The 19,707-nt window shown below is 47.8% G+C and overlaps 1 protein-coding gene across 5 annotated transcripts in view; it reads right to left on the minus strand.

Annotated features, from left to right (window-relative positions):
- The window catches only part of PTK2B (protein tyrosine kinase 2 beta), a 125,543-nt gene extending 106,290 nt beyond the window's left edge, over positions 1-19,253 (minus strand). For 2 of the 5 annotated variants that reach the window (XM_049632378.1, XM_049632379.1), the window contains exon 1: positions 19,055-19,250. The gene's annotated coding sequence lies outside the window, so the exon portion shown is untranslated. Of the gene's footprint in view, positions 1-19,054 lie in introns of all 5 variants that reach the window. The other 3 variants (XM_049632375.1, XM_049632377.1, XM_049632382.1) reach the window with 3 other exon arrangements.
- Positions 19,254-19,707: the final 454 nt, after the last annotated feature.

The following is a 19,707-nucleotide window of genomic DNA, read 5'->3' on the forward strand; positions in this document are numbered from 1 at the left end:
GGGGTCTTGTTTCTTGTGGAATTGTTATGTCTACTGCTGACCATGACATTTTAAGATGGTGATAAAATCATTAATGCAGAAGTGGAGAGCCAGAGGGCAGGGCCTCTGAAACCCATGTCATTCAAGATAGAAGGAAATCTCGCTCTTTATGTTGAGCCTGGATCAGAAAATAATGGGTAGGTGGTCCCTCTCTTTGAGGGCCATCATACTGGAAACCAGTCATTATTCTGGGATGTTGCAGAGGACAGTTCTAGCACCAGTGAGTGAGTTTTAGACAGAGATCATAGCTCAGCTCAGTGAAAGGAAGAGCCTTCTAGCAATCTGAGTTTTCTAACAACGATGAGTTCTCTGTGTGAGATATTGTCCACAGGTGCCCAAAGAAAAGAAGACCCTTCTCCATAAGGAATTTGGACTAGACCACTTCAGCTGTCCACTTGCTTCCCCAAATCATTGTCTATTCACTGTTCCTGGAGGCATGTCTGGTCCTTTGGGATGCTCCACTTTTCTGTGATCAAAGGAGACTCCCCATCACTCTTCCATTACACACAGCATCATGGTCAACAGAGAGCAAGTAGTTCTATGAGAACAAAGCAAAGATAAGGATCCACAGAACCTCTTTCTTGGGCTTTCTTCCCTCTATGTAAATGGGAAATGCAAACTACCTATAACACCTACCATGATCTTGAGTGACTAGACTTGTAGCTGAATCAGGTCCTCCAGCTTCCAGATCACAGTGAACTGCACTTAATGACATGCTTTATGGCTTAAATTTTTTTTAATGTTTATTTATTTATTTTGAGAGGGGGGTGGGGTATAGAGAGAGGGAGAGAGAGAATCTCAAGCATGGTCCACGCTGTCAGTGCAGAGTCCGACGCGGGGCTTGATCTAACAGACCATGAGATCATGACCTGGACTGAAATCAGTCGGACACTTAACCAACTGAGCCACCCAGGTGCCTTGACATGCTTAATGGATTTTTAAAGATATGTGGAGAACCTACTGGATGCCAGAGACTGCCCAAGCCACTGAGGGCTGAGAGTACACAGCTCTCCTGGCAAAGGTGTGAGAAGTGAACCTCAGTTTGGGGACCAAGTTTGGACACCTTTGGTGAGAGACAGATCAGTCATGCTACAGTCATTGGTATGAGCCTCTCTTGGTTCTCAAAGTTGGCCACCATAACCCGGAACTCTCAGTGTGCCCCCAGGCTCACAAGCTCCTGGGGAGCTGTGGATGTGTTTTCACGTGACTCATCTTCCCATGTACGCATCATAGGTTCTGCTTATTTTTCAAAGCTGATTCAACTGTGTGTAATAGAATTTATCCACCTCTCTTGGTTGGATCTGAAAGTCAGTGTAGTGCTGGCTACACCCCATTGTCAGGAGGTCAGGCCTGCAGTTTGGGGAGAGCAACGGCTTCCCTCACAAGCAGTTAAAACCCAGCCCTGAGCTAGTTTGTCTTTGCAGGGAAACAGGCATTTGTTTTGCAATCCTTATTCTTCATGCCATTAAAACCTTCATGCAGAATAGCCACACTGTCCCCTCAGTGGTAGGCAGCTCCCCATTTTCACCATGCTTACTCAGATATCAACATGGGCAGTCCTGTCCCAAGGATGTAGCATCTTTCTTTTAACCTGTGTCAAAGATGATGAAGTTTCTTTTCCCTTAGGAGAGAGTAACAGAATTCCTCCAGGAAGAAAACTGTATTTATTTAGGAATATGCCCACTATGGTCTGAATGTTTGTGCTCCCCCTAAATTCCTGTTAAAATTCTAACCCCTAAGGGGGTGGTATTAAGAGGTGGGGCCTTTAGAAGGTGATTAGGTCATGCCAGTGGAGCCCTTATGAATGGGGTTATCACCTTATAAAAGGGACCTCAGACAGCTCCCTCACTCCTTCTACCACGTGAGGACACAGCCAAAGAAGACTGTCTATGAACCAGGAAGTGAGCCCTCACCAGACACTGAACCTGTTGGTGCCTTGATCTTGGACTTTCAGCCTCTAGAACTGTAAGGAATAAATGTCTGTTGTTTATAAGTCACCCGGTCTGTGGTATTTTGTTATAGCAGCCCACATGAACCAGGATAGCACTCCACTAACTCACTGCAATTAGGGAATGAGGCTTAAGGAGTCTGGGCAGGTATTTTGTCATTGCTCCAGAAAAGGAGAGAAAAAGGACAGGAAGGAGGACTGGGAGGAGACCAGAGAAAGTGGAATGCTGCAGGATTGGACCCTCTTCAGAACACTCTTCCTCTCTTTCCAATTCTGCCAGTCCTGTGTGGTTAGACTTCTCAGGGTGATTGGTGAAGGCACTGAGTTCTGTGCCTTGGGGTGATGTGAGCAAATAAGATCTGGCAGCACAGAGGTGATGAGAAGCACAAGGCAGGGAGTCCAGAACTGGTCCGGCAGAGAGTTTGGGGCAGAACCTTGGGCCACCTGCCACGGGCTATGGAGCAGTGTCTCCGTCCTAAGCCTGACTGGAAGACAAGGGGCAGGGGCCCTGTATGAAACTGCAGTTACACATATTTCTGTCTTGATAATATCTGGTGAGTGTATTGATGCTTATTATGTGCCACACACAAATGCTGAGTGTTTTCTGTACATCAATACGTGATCTCCTTGTAATCGTTGCAGTATCTCTTTAAGGAAAGCACTATTATTGCCATTTGGCATGCAGGAAAGCTGAGGATTCGAGGGGTTAAGAATGTGCTCGAGGCCATGAGGCTGGGAAGTAAGGAGCCACACCTTGAGTTTGAGTGCTGGCTCCTAACCATTACACTGCCTGCTGATAGATTGTGAATTGTTTGTGTGTAAGCCGGATGTTCCTCTGCCTCCACTGGGAGACTGGATTGCTCCATATTCAAAGGAGCAATCATATCAGGCCCAAGCTTGTGGTGGTAGGAGAGGAGAGGGTGAGGGAAGAATAAGGAGTTGGGGAACCGCACACAAAATAGTAAGCTGAGGTGCTTGTCATTTTCCTGGAAAGTGAAAGGTGGGATCAAGAACTGAGTCCTGGAGTCCTCTCTCCAACCTTAGGACATTTTCCTTTCTGAGTCACAGGACTCAGAGCAACACACACACACACACACACACACACACACACACACACACACAGAAGAAGGCCAGAAGGCAGGCAACAAGATTAATGGATATGGTAGAGGTTGGAGAGGGGGTTATCAAGAGCACCTTTGTGAAAATAAGCTATGAACTGTTCAAGGCACATTCTGGGAGCTGTGGGTCTCCTCCAGGGTGACCTTGTCATTAAATAGCTATAGATAAATGGCAAAGGACCGGAGTTCCCAGAGATATACCTGAGTTCCTTGGAGCTTCTATGATTCTGTGAAGTCCTAAAGTCGGGGGACACAATTAGCCTGGTGGCTTCATTGGAGAGAAATGAGGTTAAAAGCAAGAACTAAAAGGCGGTCTTGGGAGAAAGAAACTATGCTTGGAGGTTATTTGAGTGTTGGAGAGGGCAGGGTAAGGGCTTGGCTGTGTATCAACTGAGAGATCTGGAAGGAAGAGAATCTGGAAGAAGTACAGGAAGGAGAAGAAAAAAGGGAGATCAATCATAGAATGAGATTCCTGAGCCTGACATGGATGCCAAAGGCAGCACATTTTTGCCTGAGGAAAACATTCTTAATACAGCTCTGGGGGTGGCAGTTCCCTGAGTGATACAGATTAGTAATCAAATTATTTTCAAGGCTGATGAGCCCACCGACAGCTCTGGCACCCAGCCATGTCATCCCATGGATGGGGTTCAGCAAATGCCTTCTCCTCTCCATCGTCTCAGCCTTTGTATACACATTTCAAGAACTAGAGGCCAGTAAGGGCCAAAGCAACCACGTCTCAGTTTGTTTTTGTTTGTTTTTCAGACCTTCACTGCAATCCAGCACACACTGATTGAACACCTCCTCCACAATACCCACTGAGAGGGGCACTCAGGCGTCTTCCAAGATTCATAGTCTAATCAGGAAAGATGATGTTATGGACTGAATGTATGTATCAGCCACCCCCCCACCCACCCAAATCCACATGTTGGAGCCCTAGCCCGTAACATGATGGTGTCTAGAGATAGGGTTTTTATGGAAGTAATTAAGGTTAAATGATTTTGTAACGGTGGACCCTAACCTGAGAGATTTAGTGTCCTTATGAGAAAAGGAAGAGCAACCAGAGTTCTTCTCTCCTTGCACACACACACACACACATACACACACACACACACACGCAGAAGAAGGGCCATGAGAGGACACAGCAAGATGGTGGCAGTCTGCAAGCCAGGAAGAGGGCGCTCACCAGAAATGGCACCGCGATCTCAGAATTCCAGGCTCCAAGACTTGTGAGAAAATAAATGTCTATTGTGTAAGCCACCCAGCGATGGCATTTTGTTGTGGCAGTTTGCACTGACAAAGGCAGAGGGCACACATAAAATCAATGGTAAAGCAAGATGGAAGGAAAGTCCTATCAGAGTCAGAAAGAGGGTTATGGGAACAGGGAAGATGGTAAGGTGACGCCAGACTGAGGGCTCTGGGGAGAAGGGCCTGGCAGAGGTGGTGCTCAGGTTAGAGCCTGAAGGGGTCTGAGAGATGGGAGTTTGGGAAGCCCAGGAGAGGCAATCCTGACAGAAAACACCATGGACAAAGGCCAGAGGCTAGAAAAGTCCACCAGGCCCCCCAGGCGTTCTTGGGCAGATAAAAGTTGGGGCTTCATGGCGGAGCCCATGGAGACATGGTAGGTATTTCCACCAGGGTGAGCATGAAAACATTTTTGTAGAGTTAAGAACAAAGCAAAGCAAAACTTAAAGAGGAAGAAACAGCTGCCTGACTCTGACTGCAGACAGAAGTTGGTTCTCATACACACCCCTAAGTAACAGAATTGGCTTCACATGAGTGGTTCTCAAAGTGTGCTCCCTGGGCCAGCAGCATTAACAGCACCTGTGAAACTGTCTGAAATGCAAATTCTTAGGGCCCAAGCCAGGCATGCTGCATCAGAAACTGTAGAATTGGAATCTAGTAACCTGTGTTTTCAAAAGCCCCCTAGGTGATTCCGATGGTGCTGACACTTGAGAAGCGCTGTTCTGTGCAGCCCTGGACGAGCTAGGTTGCTTCCACTGGGAATGTTCCCCCAAGTGTGTTCATCCTGGGATCAGGAAGTCCTCTGCCCACTCATCTCTCCTTCATCATCCCTTAGCAGCTGATGAGATTTTGCACATTTTGTTTTTATGTGAATCCCTCTGATGCCCCTCATTCCCACAGGTTTTGGAGACCATCTCTAAATTAGCACTTTCCCTCCTGAAAACCTCCTCAGATCTGAACAAATGTTTCCTGAGTACAGGTTTCACATCCTGACATTTGCTGGAATATGATTGGGAGACTGAGAGCCATGAGACAAGGCCTCTGCCTTCCACCGTTCCGTTAGCAAGGCATGTACTTGTGAAAAATAAGTTTATCTCAAGATAACATGTGCCTGGCAATAGATGGATGGCACAGCCAAGAGCTCTGGAGGAGGGGTGCTCGGGGATGGTGGAATGCGAGCTCCTGTCCAATGCCCAGTTCCTTTCCCTCCACCAGACTTTTCTAGTCCTAAATATCCTATATGTTCCATAATTCCTGTGAAATACCCTATTTGTACTATTGGGGCAAACCAGATGCCCGTGTGTCCCTTGCTTTCCAGGTGTGTGTTGTCTTCACAGATTCCCCATTCCTGAGCACTGCCTCATCCTCTGACCTTCCCCCCAACAGATGGCTGTTGCTCATCTGGCCAAGCCCCTCTCCATCCTCCCTGCCCTACTCCCCAGCCCACATAGATGTACAGGGAAAAGAGAAGGAAGTGGGCTCTTCCTGGGGGCCAGCCCTCACCACCACCCTCTCTGGGCAGTTTTACACCCCAGCCCTGCAGCAGGAGCTTCAGGCCATGGCAACATGGCAACAAATGCCTTCACTGCGCCTTGCTTCCTGACCCCAAATCCAAGCACACACACTCCAGAGTAAACACCATGGGAACCTGCCCTTCTGTGGCTGCCATGAAGTTCTTTCTAAAGAGTAGTATTATCGGTCACTTATTCCCCCTCCAGGGTCTGAGTCTTTAAAAGCCACCCTTCCTGCCTTCACCCATGTCTCTGTCACTTCTTCATAAGTCTGACTACATACTTCTATTCTTGTGCTCTCTTCTGCAATCCTTCCTCTTTCCTTGCCTCACTCTCACCCCAAACTCCACAGTACTCCTCTCCAGCTCATATTGTCTTCTCGAGACAGGACCAAAGATGAAGACTGGAAGGGGCAGTCTCTCTCTGTAGAACTGGCTGATGAATCACTGGTGAGTGTGGTTTGTGGGATAGAACAGTCTATTCTCCAGAGAAAGGAGAATGAAAAGCCTCAGGCCCATGCCTAAGACACCAGCAACCCTGAAGTCCTCATGCTGGCACGAAGGGTAGGGATGGACTCCAGGCCTGAAGAAAATCCTGGTATAAAATCATATCCCTAGGGGTGCCTGGAGGGCTCAGTTGGTTAAGCATCTGACTTCAGCTCAGGTCATAATCTCATGGTTCATGAGTTTGAGCCCTGGGTCGGACTTTCTGTTGTCATTACAGAACCCACTTCGGACCCTCTGTCTCCCTCTCTCTGCCCTTCCCCCACTAGCTCTCTCTCTCTCTCTCTCTCTCTCTCTCTCTCTCTCTCCCTCAAAAATAAATAAATATTAAATAAAACAAAATCACATTCCTAAAGGTACTGTTCCAGTAGTACAACCCTGAGTCAAATCTTGCAATCATGTTACGGTATCTTTGGGTTTCTCCACCATGTCCAGTCTCTCTGGGTCTCCCATTTTTTTTAAATTTTTAAAGTTTATTTATTTATTTTGAGAGACAGAGAGAGTGACGGGGGAAGGGCAGAGGGAGAGGGAGAGGGAGGGAGAGAGAGAATCCCGAGCAGGCTCCACATTGTGAGCACAGAACCCCATGTGGGGCTCAAACCCAAGAACCATGAGATCATGACCCAAACAGAAGCCAAGAGTCGGTTGTCTGACCGACTGAGCCACCAGACGCCCCAGGTTCTCCCATTTTAAAGGAAGTTGATAACAATATTCCAGGCAACAGAAAATACAGTGTCGTATTTCTAACTTGTAACTGCAAACTTGTTTTTTAAATAATTTTCTATATGGTTATATGTAGTGTAAATTAAGACCAGTGCTGGTTTTCTCAGCAGGAATTAAGAGAGAATAAAGAGGGATAGATTGGTGTGGTTGCTTGATTGACTGACTCACTAGCTTACATTCCTTCTTCCTTCTTTAATTCATTCATTCATTCATTCATTCATTCTTAAAGTCATTTGTTCATCCATCCATCCATCCATTCATCCATCCGTTTTTATATATCTATTTTTCTGTATCGTATATGCTTGAATATAAGGTAAAGCTCTTCCCTTTCCCAAATTAGCTGTCAGAAAAGAGGAAGTACATATTCTAGCCCTAACAGAATATTTCACAGTATGGGCTGCCCTCTCAGTTATTCTATTTTGAATAAAAATATACTCTTTGAGAAAAAGTATTAGCCTGATACCACTTCAATCAATGCCTCCCAAAGGAGGCTTACAAAGGTCACCTAACTGATTTTTTTTTTTAAGGCAGCATGGTACTATAATATAAATTCAGTAACTTTTCTTGAGGGCATAGCCTCCCAATTATAAGTGTGAATTTTGTTATTAAAAAGAAAACATTTAAAAGATCATTTTTTTAAAAGCAATGCATGAAGTGGTTTTATTGTGAACAGCAAAAACAAACACAAAAAAAACCATCTAAAGGATTTGATTAAGCTTTTCTCCAAAGAAGGCATACAAAGGGCCAATAGTCCATGAAAAGATGCTCCACATCATTTGTCATTATAGGGAAATACATGTGAAAACCACATGATATACCACTTCATGCCCTCTAGAATAGCTAGAATCAAAATTACAGACAATAACCAGCATTGATGAGAATCAGGAAAATTAGAGCCGTGACACGTTGCTGATGGGAATGTAACATGCTACAGCTGCTGGGGAAAGCAGTTCGATTCTTCCTCAAAACGCTAAACACAGAGGTATCACACAACCCAGAAATTCCACGCCTATGTAGATAACTAAGAGAAATGCAAACGTACGTCCACATAAAAACTGATATGTGTATGTTCCATAGCAGCATTATTCAACGTGGTCAAAACAATGGAAACGACTCAAATGTGTATCAGCTAACAAATGGGTAAACAAAATGTGGTATATCCATACACTGGAATATTATGTGGCAATAAAAAAGGAGTGAAGGCGGCACACATGCTGTGACCTGGATGAACCTTGAAAACGTGATGCCAGGTGAAAGAAGCCAGTCAAAAAAAAAAAAAAAATGTCACGTTAGTGCATGACTCCATTTATGTGAAATGTCCAGGATAGGCAAATCCATAAAAACAGAGAGTGGTTGCAGGGGCTGGCAGGGGGAGAGAAGATAGAAAATTAAGGAACAGCTGATTTTGGTATGCGGTTTCTTACGGGGTGATAAAAATGTTTTGCAATCAGACAGTGGTGTCCACTGCACAACTCTGGGAATACATCAAAATTCACCAAATGTACATTTTAAAAGGATGAATTTTATGGTGTGTGAATTAGGTCTCATAAAAGCTGCTCTTCAAAAATAAACAAACACAGTCTGGAACAAAAAGAGGTAACCAACTCTCTTTAGAATGTAGGGACAATGATACAGGCGAGAACGTGGATTGCTGACTCAAAAAATTGGTTCCAGTGGTGAGAAGGATACCGATGTCAAAGATGTGAGGGGAGTGTTAAAGGTTTTGTACCAGGGGGCATTGGAGAAAAGCCATATTTTAATTCAATGTATTATTTTACACAGTATGTGATTTTAAACCGGTCACTGAAACAATGTATTAAATATTACTCTAAAACATTTACATATTCACATCAGCTTTTTTTTTTTTTTAACAACCTCCTTATTGGGAGGTACACAGATGGTCAGTTTCAGGCACACATTGTGCATATCAAACGCCAACTGACTGTCAGGCACCAGCTGCATCCTTAGGATATAACACGGACTCTCAGTGCATGGCTCTGACCTCGACAGAGCTTACAGCCTAGTTTGCTTGAATCGCAATGGAGCTCAATTTTGAAGTACTTTCTGTGAAGAGCTAGTAAAACACATCATAAAACCTTGTGGGTCATTCCTAATATTTGGGGGGTGCCGTAGGTTCCTGGGAGCTCAGACGAAAATTCTGTGCTTTCTTCCCGTTATCATGTATGTGCATTGGCTCAGAGGGAGAAATTATGCATCTGCTGTCAGGCAGTTCTGCATACAGTACCCTGCTACCCCAACACATACACATGCCCTACCCCAGGCTGGATTCCTTACTTTGAGATCATTATTTACAGAATCCACTTGAATCCAGACCCATTCTCCAGCCCCCACCACACACAAACAATAAGAATCTCCAGAACTGGAGGCCTGGAAAGGATCCAAGATGACCCAGGCCCCAAGAGATGCATGGAGGGCCCAGAGACCACCCAGGGACCACTGTGGAAGAGCTTAAGGTCCAGCAGGCACCTGCCTCCCTGCTCAACCCTGGGATGGTCTGTTTTTACCTGGTTTACATACTGGGCTTTTGCCTAAGATCCGTTTTGAGGAAAACTGTCCACTTGTTAACAAGTCCCTAAACCTTATTGTATGTACAAATGAAAACCCTGAAACTTGAACAGGCTTACCCAGGTGACTCATCTAAGATCATGTGGAGGGACAGTGACAGAGCAGCCACTGACCAGACCCAGGGCTCCCATTCTCAGGGTGGGGTTCTCTCTGCCCTTCATGCCTTTCCCTGGGAGTGAACACAGGTTGGAGGCTAAGTGTTTAGCAAACGGGAGCAGGAAGAGTTTTTCTACATAGAGAGTCAGGAAGAGAAAGAGGGAGAGGTCTCAGAGGTACATTGGGGCCAACGGAGGGCCACTCTCTGGAGATAAAGGAGCCAATGTGTACTCAGGGTTTTCAAATCTTGGGACTGCAGGATCCAGAAAGCTCTGAGTGCAGTTACCATGGCAAACCCTATGCCTGTGCACATTCAGGCTTAAGTCCGGGTTACTAAAAACCGCCAGCCTCTGCCTTGCAAATCTCTCTTCCATATTCCCAAAGCAGTTTCCCCTCTACCAGGTTCCCTGCATTTTTTCCTATACCCTGTCTTTCTCCTGTCCTTCAGTCTGGTTCAAATGAGCTCAATAAGCAGGAGGATGAGGGAAAAGACAAAGGCAAGGATCCAGGGATTAGAGAGACACAGGAGTAGCTTATAAAGAGATTATGGAGCTTCTGCTCCAAATCTCTGACTTCCTGTCCCAGGGCTTGAGGAAACCTCCACAAATCCAAAGAGACAAAGAGCACAACCTGACACCTGGGGGGAATGAGGTTCCTGCTCTGTTGCCATTGGCAGCTGAGATGCCAGCACAGGGAATGAGGCAGATCCACATCTGGCCCAGTGAGCCAGGTATCAGTGTGTAGGGAACAAGGGAAATGGAACCTCCACTCTTTGGGACTTGAGGCAATTAAGAAGGAGAACAAAATGAAAAGCACCTCTCTGCCCCCAAAGAATTTCACACTGGGATGGGCTAATAAATTCTGGCAGATCAGAGGAGGCAAAGAAGCTCTGTCAGAGCTGGGAAGGTGGGCAGGGCTTCGGGCAGGACCAGGACTTGAGCAAATGTTTGATGGGGACCAGTGAGCAGATCAGGCTAGTTAGGGTGAAGAGCTTAGCATGGAAAGTATGGGGGAGCTAGAAGGGTAGACAAAGGCCAGATAATTGATGGCACTGAAGACTAAATTTAAGGGATCTGGATTTGTCTAGGGTCATGGGAGCTTCTGAGGGAACTGGAAGAAGGAAAGAGAGAGGCTCCTAGATAATATTAGGGGATATTAGCTAATCAGCGTGGCCTGGACTAGAGCAGTGCTGCAGGGGGATGGGGGAAGAGAAGACACAAATGAGAGTCATGAAGGAGGAATCTGCAGGATTAGGGATAGGTAAGATACGAGCAGAGAAAAGCAAAGAGGAGAAAGGGAAGAGAACTTCAAGGTTTCCGACTTGGGACTCTAGGAGAAAGACCACTACATGAACAGGAAAGACTCCTGGAGGAAGAGATGGTTTTGTTTGAGAAACTGATGAACTTGGTTTCCTACATGTAGCATTTAGGATGAATTACTCGGGGCGCCTGGGTGGCTCTGTCGGTTGAGCGTCCGACTTCGGCTCAGGTCACGATCTCGCGGTCTGTGAGTTCGAGCCCCACGTCAGGCTCTGTGCTGACCGCTCAGAGCCTGGAGCCTGTTTCCGATTCTGTGTCTCCCTCTTTCTCTGACCCTCCCCTGTTCATGCTCTCTCTCTCTCTCTCTCTCTCTGTGTCTCAAAAATAAATAAACGTTAAAAAAAATTAAAAAAAAAATAAGATGAATTACTCAAGTGGAAATGTCTTATAGACTCTTGGAAGTGGGGGGCTGAAGGGAGGAGGGCCTGGCTGGAAGTAGAGCCCTGGAGTCACGTGAACTGATGAGGGTGGATGGAGGGGCAGCAGATCTAAGTGCAAGTTGCTCACTGACTCTCAAGGAGGTTGCCATTAAACCTGGAGACAAGCTGACACTTAGCGCATACCTAGCAAAAGATGAAGGCTGTGGGAAAGGGCTTATCTGTGAATCAAAAGTGTGGAAGAAGGAGGGGATTAAGGAGAATGGCAAATTCTGGGTATAACGTAAACAATTTGATGTTCCCATGAACGCTACAGCTTTCCCATTCAACTAAGGACCGATTTCAACTCGGAGAATGGAGAAGCCTCCAACTGACTAGCAGATATCTCCAGGACCCCCATATCATCCTGAATTTATCCAGACTCTTAAGACATGAATTATTGTAACATATCATAGCTGCTCCTCCTGAAATGTCAAGCTCTCTTTTCTCGGATCCTCTTTACCTGGTACTGCCCAAATTTGATCAGGGCCCCCTTCACCCAAGTTGACATCTCCACAGCTCTTTACAGCCTTCAGCATAAAGTCCAAAGGCTCCCTGCAGCCTTCAGAGTAATGTTCAAACTTTTCAGCCACCAGGTTGAAGCCTTATCTTACTTTCCGCCCTTATCTTTATTGCCCTTTGACAGCCTCGGCTCCACCCAAAGTGAGTCACTCAGACTAGGCCTTCCCACTTCCCTGCTTTTATTTACTCTCTTCTTTATCCACAAGCACCATCCCAAGTTTCTGCGGCCAGACCCTACCCATCCTTTCAGAGCATTTCCAATTCCACTTCCTCCAGGAAGCATCCCTGGACTCCCCAGACAGAGTAATCTCTCCATCCTCTGACATCATCACATTTTATGGGTGCCTTTTATGGCACTGCAAGTCCCCATCTTGTCTTACAGTTATGTATCTTTATTTACCACCTCCTCCACCAGTCTGTAAACTCACTGAGAACAGACACAGTCCCTCACCTGTAAAGAAAGACTGACCGTGGGGCACGCGAGTGACTCAGTCAGTTCGGCTCAGGTCATGATCTTATGGTTCATGAGTATGAGCCCCGCATTGGGCTCACTGCTGTCAGCACAGAGCTTGCTTCGGATCCTCTGTCCCCCCTCTCTCTCTGTTCCTCCCCTGCTCATGCATTCTCTCTCTCTCTCTCTCTCTCTCTCTCTCAAAAATAAATAAACATTTAAAAAAGAAAAGGAAAGAAAGACTGGCCCTGAGAGTCGAGGAGGTGAAGAGGGTAGAAAAAGGAAACAGATATCTAGAACAAGTTGCAAATGAGAAAACTAAGTCTCTGTGTAGCAATGACACACAGGTAAAAAGTGACAGAGTCAAGGCTCTAACCCACAACTCTTCATCTTTCTAGGTAGAGTGCCTATGGTGCTTTCCAGGGCATTTTCACACAAGTCAAGGATTTCTCTCAAGGATCTAATCAAGGACGCTGTACTTCTTCATCATTTTTAAGTGAGAAAAGGGAGGTCTGCAAGACTGAAGAGACCACCCTCCCCCTCCGAAGTTACATTGCTAGCAAATGGCAGGATCTAAACTGGAGCCATGTCTTGTTTTGACTCCTGATCAGCTGTCCGCTAACCCAGCCTCCCAACTTGCCTGCACCAGGGGCTTGGGAACTCAAGCCACTTATGACTGCCTAGGTTCACATCACTGTACATTGGTAGCCCGTGTTTGTGAAAATAGAGGAGGGAAGGTAACCGGCTGCTGATAAGGGCACCTTCTGAGATGCCATTGCAAAAGCTCCTGGAGAACAGAGATGTGCTTGAGGCTAGGGAGGAAGTAGGGGGCGGGGCAAATTACATCATTTAGAAACCAGAAGATGTGATGTTCCAGTGGCCAGGACCAGAGCGGCTGTTCTCTCACTGGTGAGAAACAGATCCCTGCCCCTTCCCATCCCCCAAGAGCAAACAAAGCCCAAACTCTTGGAGGGGGTGGGGGAGAGAATTCCCAGAAGGCTTGCAAGGAACCTCCAGGGTCCTCAGTTGTCCCAGTGGGGATGCATCAGCTGGGAGAGTCTGAGAGATCCAGGCAGTGGGCAGACCCTCAGAGAAAGAAGGGGCACAGGAAAGGGGACCGGTGGTCCTGTGCCCTCAAAGGTGTTGGGAGAATTGGCCTAACTGAAAGGGAGACTGGCTCATGAGATAACAATTAAACCCAGTGTCAAGTTCTAAACACTGGGAGAGGTATGTTCCTGTGAGGCCCCAGCTAGTGATGTGGCCAGATTCTTTGTAGGTGGATTTAAAGACATAAAAGGCAAGAAGGGCACTGGAAGGAAGATGTTAGTGAACAGTCCCCAAGAGAGAAATGGGGATCACCCTTCCATGGATGTTGGTGGTAGTTGGTGTTAGTTCTAATCACGTTGACCAGGGGAGTGTCCTTTCTTGCCGCCCACCCATAGCCCACCTGGAACCACCCCTGTGTTCCCACCAATCCAACCGTTGTGTCTAGGTAAAAAGGGCATCGGAATTTGCAGCCTCCAGCCTGCTCTCTTAATCAAACTGTCATCATGAGTAATAATTATACCTTGGGAAACAGCAGAGTGACTCAAAAAACGGTCCCCTCCCCCACAGCCACACCTTCACACAGCTCAGAGCTTTGCACAGGACGCTGAGAACCCCAAGAGAGTGAAGCCACTAGCTCATGAAGCTTGTCAGCTTGTTCAACACCTCAAGTGACCATTCAGACTCCATTGTCTGATGGGCAGTAGTAGAAGGTCTCTTTAATGGTTAAATAGTTAAATAGGCCCAGGCTGTTCATCAAGCATGGGGAATTGGGTGTGCAGTGGGGGGCAAGACGCAAAAACTGTTGGAGATGTGATGCAGGTTGGTGAGACAGCACACGCAAGAAGCTATGGGTGCCAGCCCTCAGAAGATGGCCTTTTCCCTCAGGTGCTTCCCCACCAGCTCAGGTGAACCCTAAGTATAAAAGTAGAATGATAAGGAGAGCCATACTTATTCAATGCCTACTGCGTGCCTGTTGAAGGGCTGAATTTTATTTTTAAATTTATTTATTTTTATTTTGAGAGAGAGCAAGGAGGGGAGGGGCAGAGACAGAGACAGAGAATCCCAAGCAGGCTCCATGCTGTCAGCACAGAGCCCAATGCGGGGCTTGAACCCACGAACCGTGAGATCACAACTTGAGCAGAAATCAAGAGTCGGATGCTTAACCGACTGAGACACTCAGGCGCCCCGAAGGACGGCATTTCTTTTATGTGCAGTTGAGGCAAAAGGGATGTTAAAATATTGAAATAGGCCATGTAAGTTGATAAATGCCTATTACCCCAGCCCCCCTCCTCCAACTGCCTGCCTCCTTTCTCACCTGTCTTATAGATGAGGAGGACAAGGCTACGTGACTTGCTTAATGTCAAGCGACAAGTCCAGGAACTGGAGCTGGAAGCTTGGCTGACTGACTCCAAGCTTTTGCACTTGACCATAGGACTACCAACCATGTTAGCATTGCGGAGGCCACTATTCTTGCTCCTCCCCCTCTACCCTAGAAATGACCCAGAGTCTAGGAGAAACCCTCAGTCACTGAGCCAGCAAGGACTTCTCTTAATCACCACCCTTGCAGCCCTGAACATGCCAGCAGTTGGGTATTTCCAGCCACCCATGTGTGACCACCCGAGAGCCCCATTCCTCTGGGAGGCCAAGGCCACAAGGCCACTCCTGGGCAGGGGGAAATTTACAGGCTGGGAGACCTACCACTTGGGGTCTACCCAGGTATGCTCCCTTCCTTCCCTTCCCGCACCAACTGTGCCTGTCTTAGCCATATTCAGGGCACTGAGCTACTGCCATCAGAATGGAGGGCTACTTGCTAAGAGCCATACTTTCCCCAGGGTTCTCTGTGAACAATGGGAAATGGGGGTAAGTTGCAGTAAGATTTTGGTTGACACGAGTAGGGGTTTCTGTCCATGGGGGATATGTGGTACAGGGACAGCTCTACATAAGTGCTCAGTCCCTGAAGATCTTCTGTAAGTTGGACATCGCTGAGTCTACAATAAATTAGATCCCTCCCTGATAGAGTTATGGGATGAATAATGTCCTCTGAAAGACCTGCTTGGTCCCAGAACTGTACCCACATCAACTGTCACTAGATATGAAATGTTATTTCCTATGAAACAATAATAGGTTTCCCTACACCCCTGCCAGAGATCTATAGTCAAATTTACAGAATGCTAGTAGGCCCAGTGATACAGGAGTCTTTTTCTGCAGGACTTATCATAACCTTGACTGTGTAAATTTGCATGACAAATCTGTGAGAGCCAGCTCATTTGAACATTTCCCCAATGGAACACCCATAACTATCTCATGGCATAGAGTTTCTCTGAACACTGTTTGGCAAATGCTGCTCTAAAGAGCTGGGGACAAAAGGCCTATCACTGGGCATGGAGATGGGGAGGCTTAGCCATTGGAAAGAGGGGCCATTTTTCACTCAGCGGTTCCCACAAGGGGAACACAATTTCCATTTCCTCTTTCTCTTAACAAATTCTTAACTCCCTCTGGGTTCCCTTTTAGGAGGCCCCTAGTTTGCTTTCACAAATGCTCCCGTTAAAGTCCAAACATGGTTCACAAGGCGCCCTTTCTTCGTCCACCCCTGAAAGCTATTTTTCTAATAAGCTACTTGTAAAAATGGGAATAAGGGCAGCCAAATTTTATAGTGCATTTGTTTGTGTCAGGCGCTGTGCTAGGTGTTTTATGTGGATTCTCTCTTTTAACTAATTCACATTTCCCTTCAGTTAATTCTGCCTCTCCCCCACCCACTTTCCTCCAAGAGGAGAGCTGGGGCTCTCCTCGAAGAGGAGGCCTACTCAAAGGCAATGGCAAAGCTGGAAAAACAAAAGCCAATTCGGGCTCTCCCTCTCTGCCCAGGAGCTAACCCACTCTCTCACTAGAAGCAGGACCCTACCACATTATTTCCCCTGGGATCTCGGAGTGCTCGGTAAATATAAACAGAAATCAATGAGCCCCAAGAACTTGGTGGATACCACTTTGGTCATCCCCATGGAGGTGTTACAAAAATTAGTATCTGCCACTTTTTCCTTAGCACTCACTAGGCAACTACATGCATTATCACTGATCCTCTCAACAGCCTGGACAACCAAGTATTCCTGTATTCTTTCAGAAAAGAGATACTGGGGCTAAGTCGTCTGTGCGGAGCCTCACAGTGGGCAAGCAGCCAAGTTTGGATTTGAATCCAGGTCCGTCAGGCTCCAAAGCCCAATTTCTTTCTGAGGCATCATTGTCCTTCAGCTGTGTAGATAAACACGTGGAACAAGTTGTTTTTGTTTTTTTGTTTTTGTTTTTGTTTTTGTTTTAAAGAAATAACATGGTCAGGGGCACCTGGGTGGCTCAATCGGTTAAGCTTCTGACTCCTGATTTCAGCTCAGGTCATGATCTCATGGTTCAAGCCCCGTGTCGGGCTCTGTGCTGACAGTGTGGAGCCTGCTTGGGATTCTCTCTCTCTCCCTCGCTCTCTGTCCCCCTCCCAAATAAATATTTTAAAAAACAGAAAAAGAAATAACACAGTCAGTCAGTGAAGGAGTCCCAAACTGGAATCCAGGAGGATTGGTTACAAGATAAATATGCCCTGATAAATATGTTCTCCTGGCACCTGCCTATCCCCAGCATGGTAGCATCTTCAGCCTTCTTGTAGAGAAGTGTTGCCAGATAAAACACCAGATACCCAGTTACATTTGAATTTCAGAGAAACAATAAATAACGTCTGAGTATAAGTATGTCCCAATATTGCACGGGATATACTTATCCTAGAAAAAGATTAATTGCTTCTCTGAAATTCAAATCTGAGTGTCCTGTGTTTTTATTTGCTAAATCTAGCAACCCCACCCTAGAGTCAGAGGCATGCCGGGAAGTCTCCCGCCTGGCTCTAGGTCCCAAGCGTTGCTCCAACACGAGTTGCCATGGCAGCCTGAGCAGGCCCTTCTGGAGCTGTCTCTACTTACCTCTCCAGCTTCACCTCGCCCCTGCATTCTCCATGCTCAGAACACACTGCACTACTTTCAGTTTCCTGAATGTGTCATGCTGCTTCTGGCCTCAGGTCTTAGCCCTAACTGTGCTTTGTGCGGGTCTTTTTCCCTCTCTCCCGCTATCTGGCTGATTCCTATGGATCCTTAGCGTCTCCACCTAGAGTCACTTCTGCCGGGAAGTCTTCCCTGACTCCGTGACCACTGCCCCTTCCCATTGCAGCATGCCCCAGGGAGCAGGGGCGGGTCACATACACCTGTGTCTCCCCACGCCCAGCACCAGCATGTGACCTCAGGTGGGAAGTTCAGCAGATGCTTATTGAATGAACGAATGAATGAATGAAGAATGTTCAGGCAGAGCTGCATCTCTTGAATGTGACTGCTTCCTCCTTCCCTTCCATCTTTACTCACTTTTTCATCTCTGCCTCCTCTCCCTCCCTCAGAGTTGTGAAAAGCTGGGGCTTAGCTCCCCAACGGCATTTCCTGGCCGGGACTCAGGTGAGGAGAGAGCGCCTGCTCATGTCCCTTACCTGATCGTTCCAGACCAACTGTCCCTGTGGGCTCAGGTCTAGCTACAGGTCAGCAGAAACTTCCTCCTGGGCTCCCAAACCCTCCTGGCACATGCCCCCTCTGTGTCCAAACTCTGCTTCCCTTCTCCCCCTGGCCCCTTTAAAAGAGTCTAATTGGATTAAGCCCCACGTTTGGGGTGTGGGGAGATGCCAGTGTCAGATGGCTGAGGGTTAGGGCAGGTGGTGGGGCTCGGTGGGCTCAGAACATCACCCATATGTTCCTTGTTCACCCACCCAAGGCTTTGCCCACGCACAGCCTGACAGCAGGAGAAGGCAGCACAGAACTTAACCCTTTTATGGCCTTTAGAAGGTAGTTTCACAAAGAACCAGTGTGCAGGGAGTGCTAACTTTAGTACACACACACACACACACACACACACACACACACACACACACCCTGGAGTTCTGCCTCTATTCCCCTCTCAGAGCCCTCCCAGCTTGCTTCCAGTCAGGGCTCGATTTAGCAGATGCCCTCTAGGGGGGCAGGAAGTCCATGCCAGAGCAGTGGGAAGGGCATGGGAATAGGACCAGGGTGGGGGTGCTGAAGGGCATGGGGAGAGGGGAGAGGGCAGGACGCAGGGAGGGGCTCTGAGGCAGCACCTGTGGCTGGATTCTGAAAGCCCTGGTCTGTTGCTCTCTGGTCTAACCTTTAGCGGCAGGTGGCCCTTTGGTGCCTTCTCATCATCTGCACACCGCCCCCCCCCCCCACGCCTCCCCTCCACGAATACTTAACGAGGACAAAGAGGGAGAAACACCCTTCTGTCTCAAATTAACTCCAAAAATAGAATCCCTCTACCCCTGGGGAGGGCTAGTGAGCCTGGGCATGCGGTGCACCAGCAGCTCCGACTCCTGAGTTCCTTTTCCAGGAACTCTCAGGCCGGTCCAGGTACCCCCAGTCTCGGAATCACCCCCTGCCACCCCCTGCCACCCCGTCCAGCCTCCAACTTCTGGCTGGGCGCTCAGCCCGGATCGCGGGAGGGGACTCACACCGAGAGAAGCGCCGACTCCGACGGCTCCTCGGCTCCGCCAGGTGAGGCGCGGGTTGCGCGGCGGCAGGTTACAGGTGGGTCCAGGGGCTGCGCCAGGTAAGGGATCCGCGGTGGCTCCGGAGGCCTCCGCTGAGTAACAGGGCTGACAGGTTTGTGTTTTCCCCTCTCCTCCTCCTAGTTAACCACACCCCTGCTGCTCTCCTCCTCACTTCCTTAAAGGGTGGGGTGTGTTGTCTGTGGTGCTGAGTGCGTGCCTGCTCCAGCCTCTTACCATAAACCCTGAAGTAGACGCCACCACCAATTCCCTGAGCTGCACGTGCCCACCTGAGCAGCCCTCTCCCAACCCCAGAAGGGGTCTTCTGCTGTTGCGTGCCCTTTGAGCGGCTGACCCCTCTGAATTTCAACCACCCCTCCCTCTTCCTACTCCACAGGCCGGCTTTTGGAGGCCACGTTTAGACGTTGGTGTTTCCTCTCTAGCCTCCTAGTGGGAGGCTGTTACCTGCCTCCCATAATCTCAGCATCTGTGCCCCTCCGGGGCTTCCCCCTCTCCCCCCTACTTCTACAGTGGCCCCAGCCCCTTGATGGGACACTGGGATCAGGTGAATATTGCCAGGGGCTTTGGCAGAACTGACCCAGGTGCTTGTGCTGTGA

The sequence above is a fragment of the Panthera uncia genome, chromosome B1 (genome assembly GCF_023721935.1).
Source record: "Panthera uncia isolate 11264 chromosome B1, Puncia_PCG_1.0, whole genome shotgun sequence".
In the NCBI taxonomy this organism is placed as follows: Eukaryota; Metazoa; Chordata; class Mammalia; order Carnivora; family Felidae; genus Panthera; species Panthera uncia.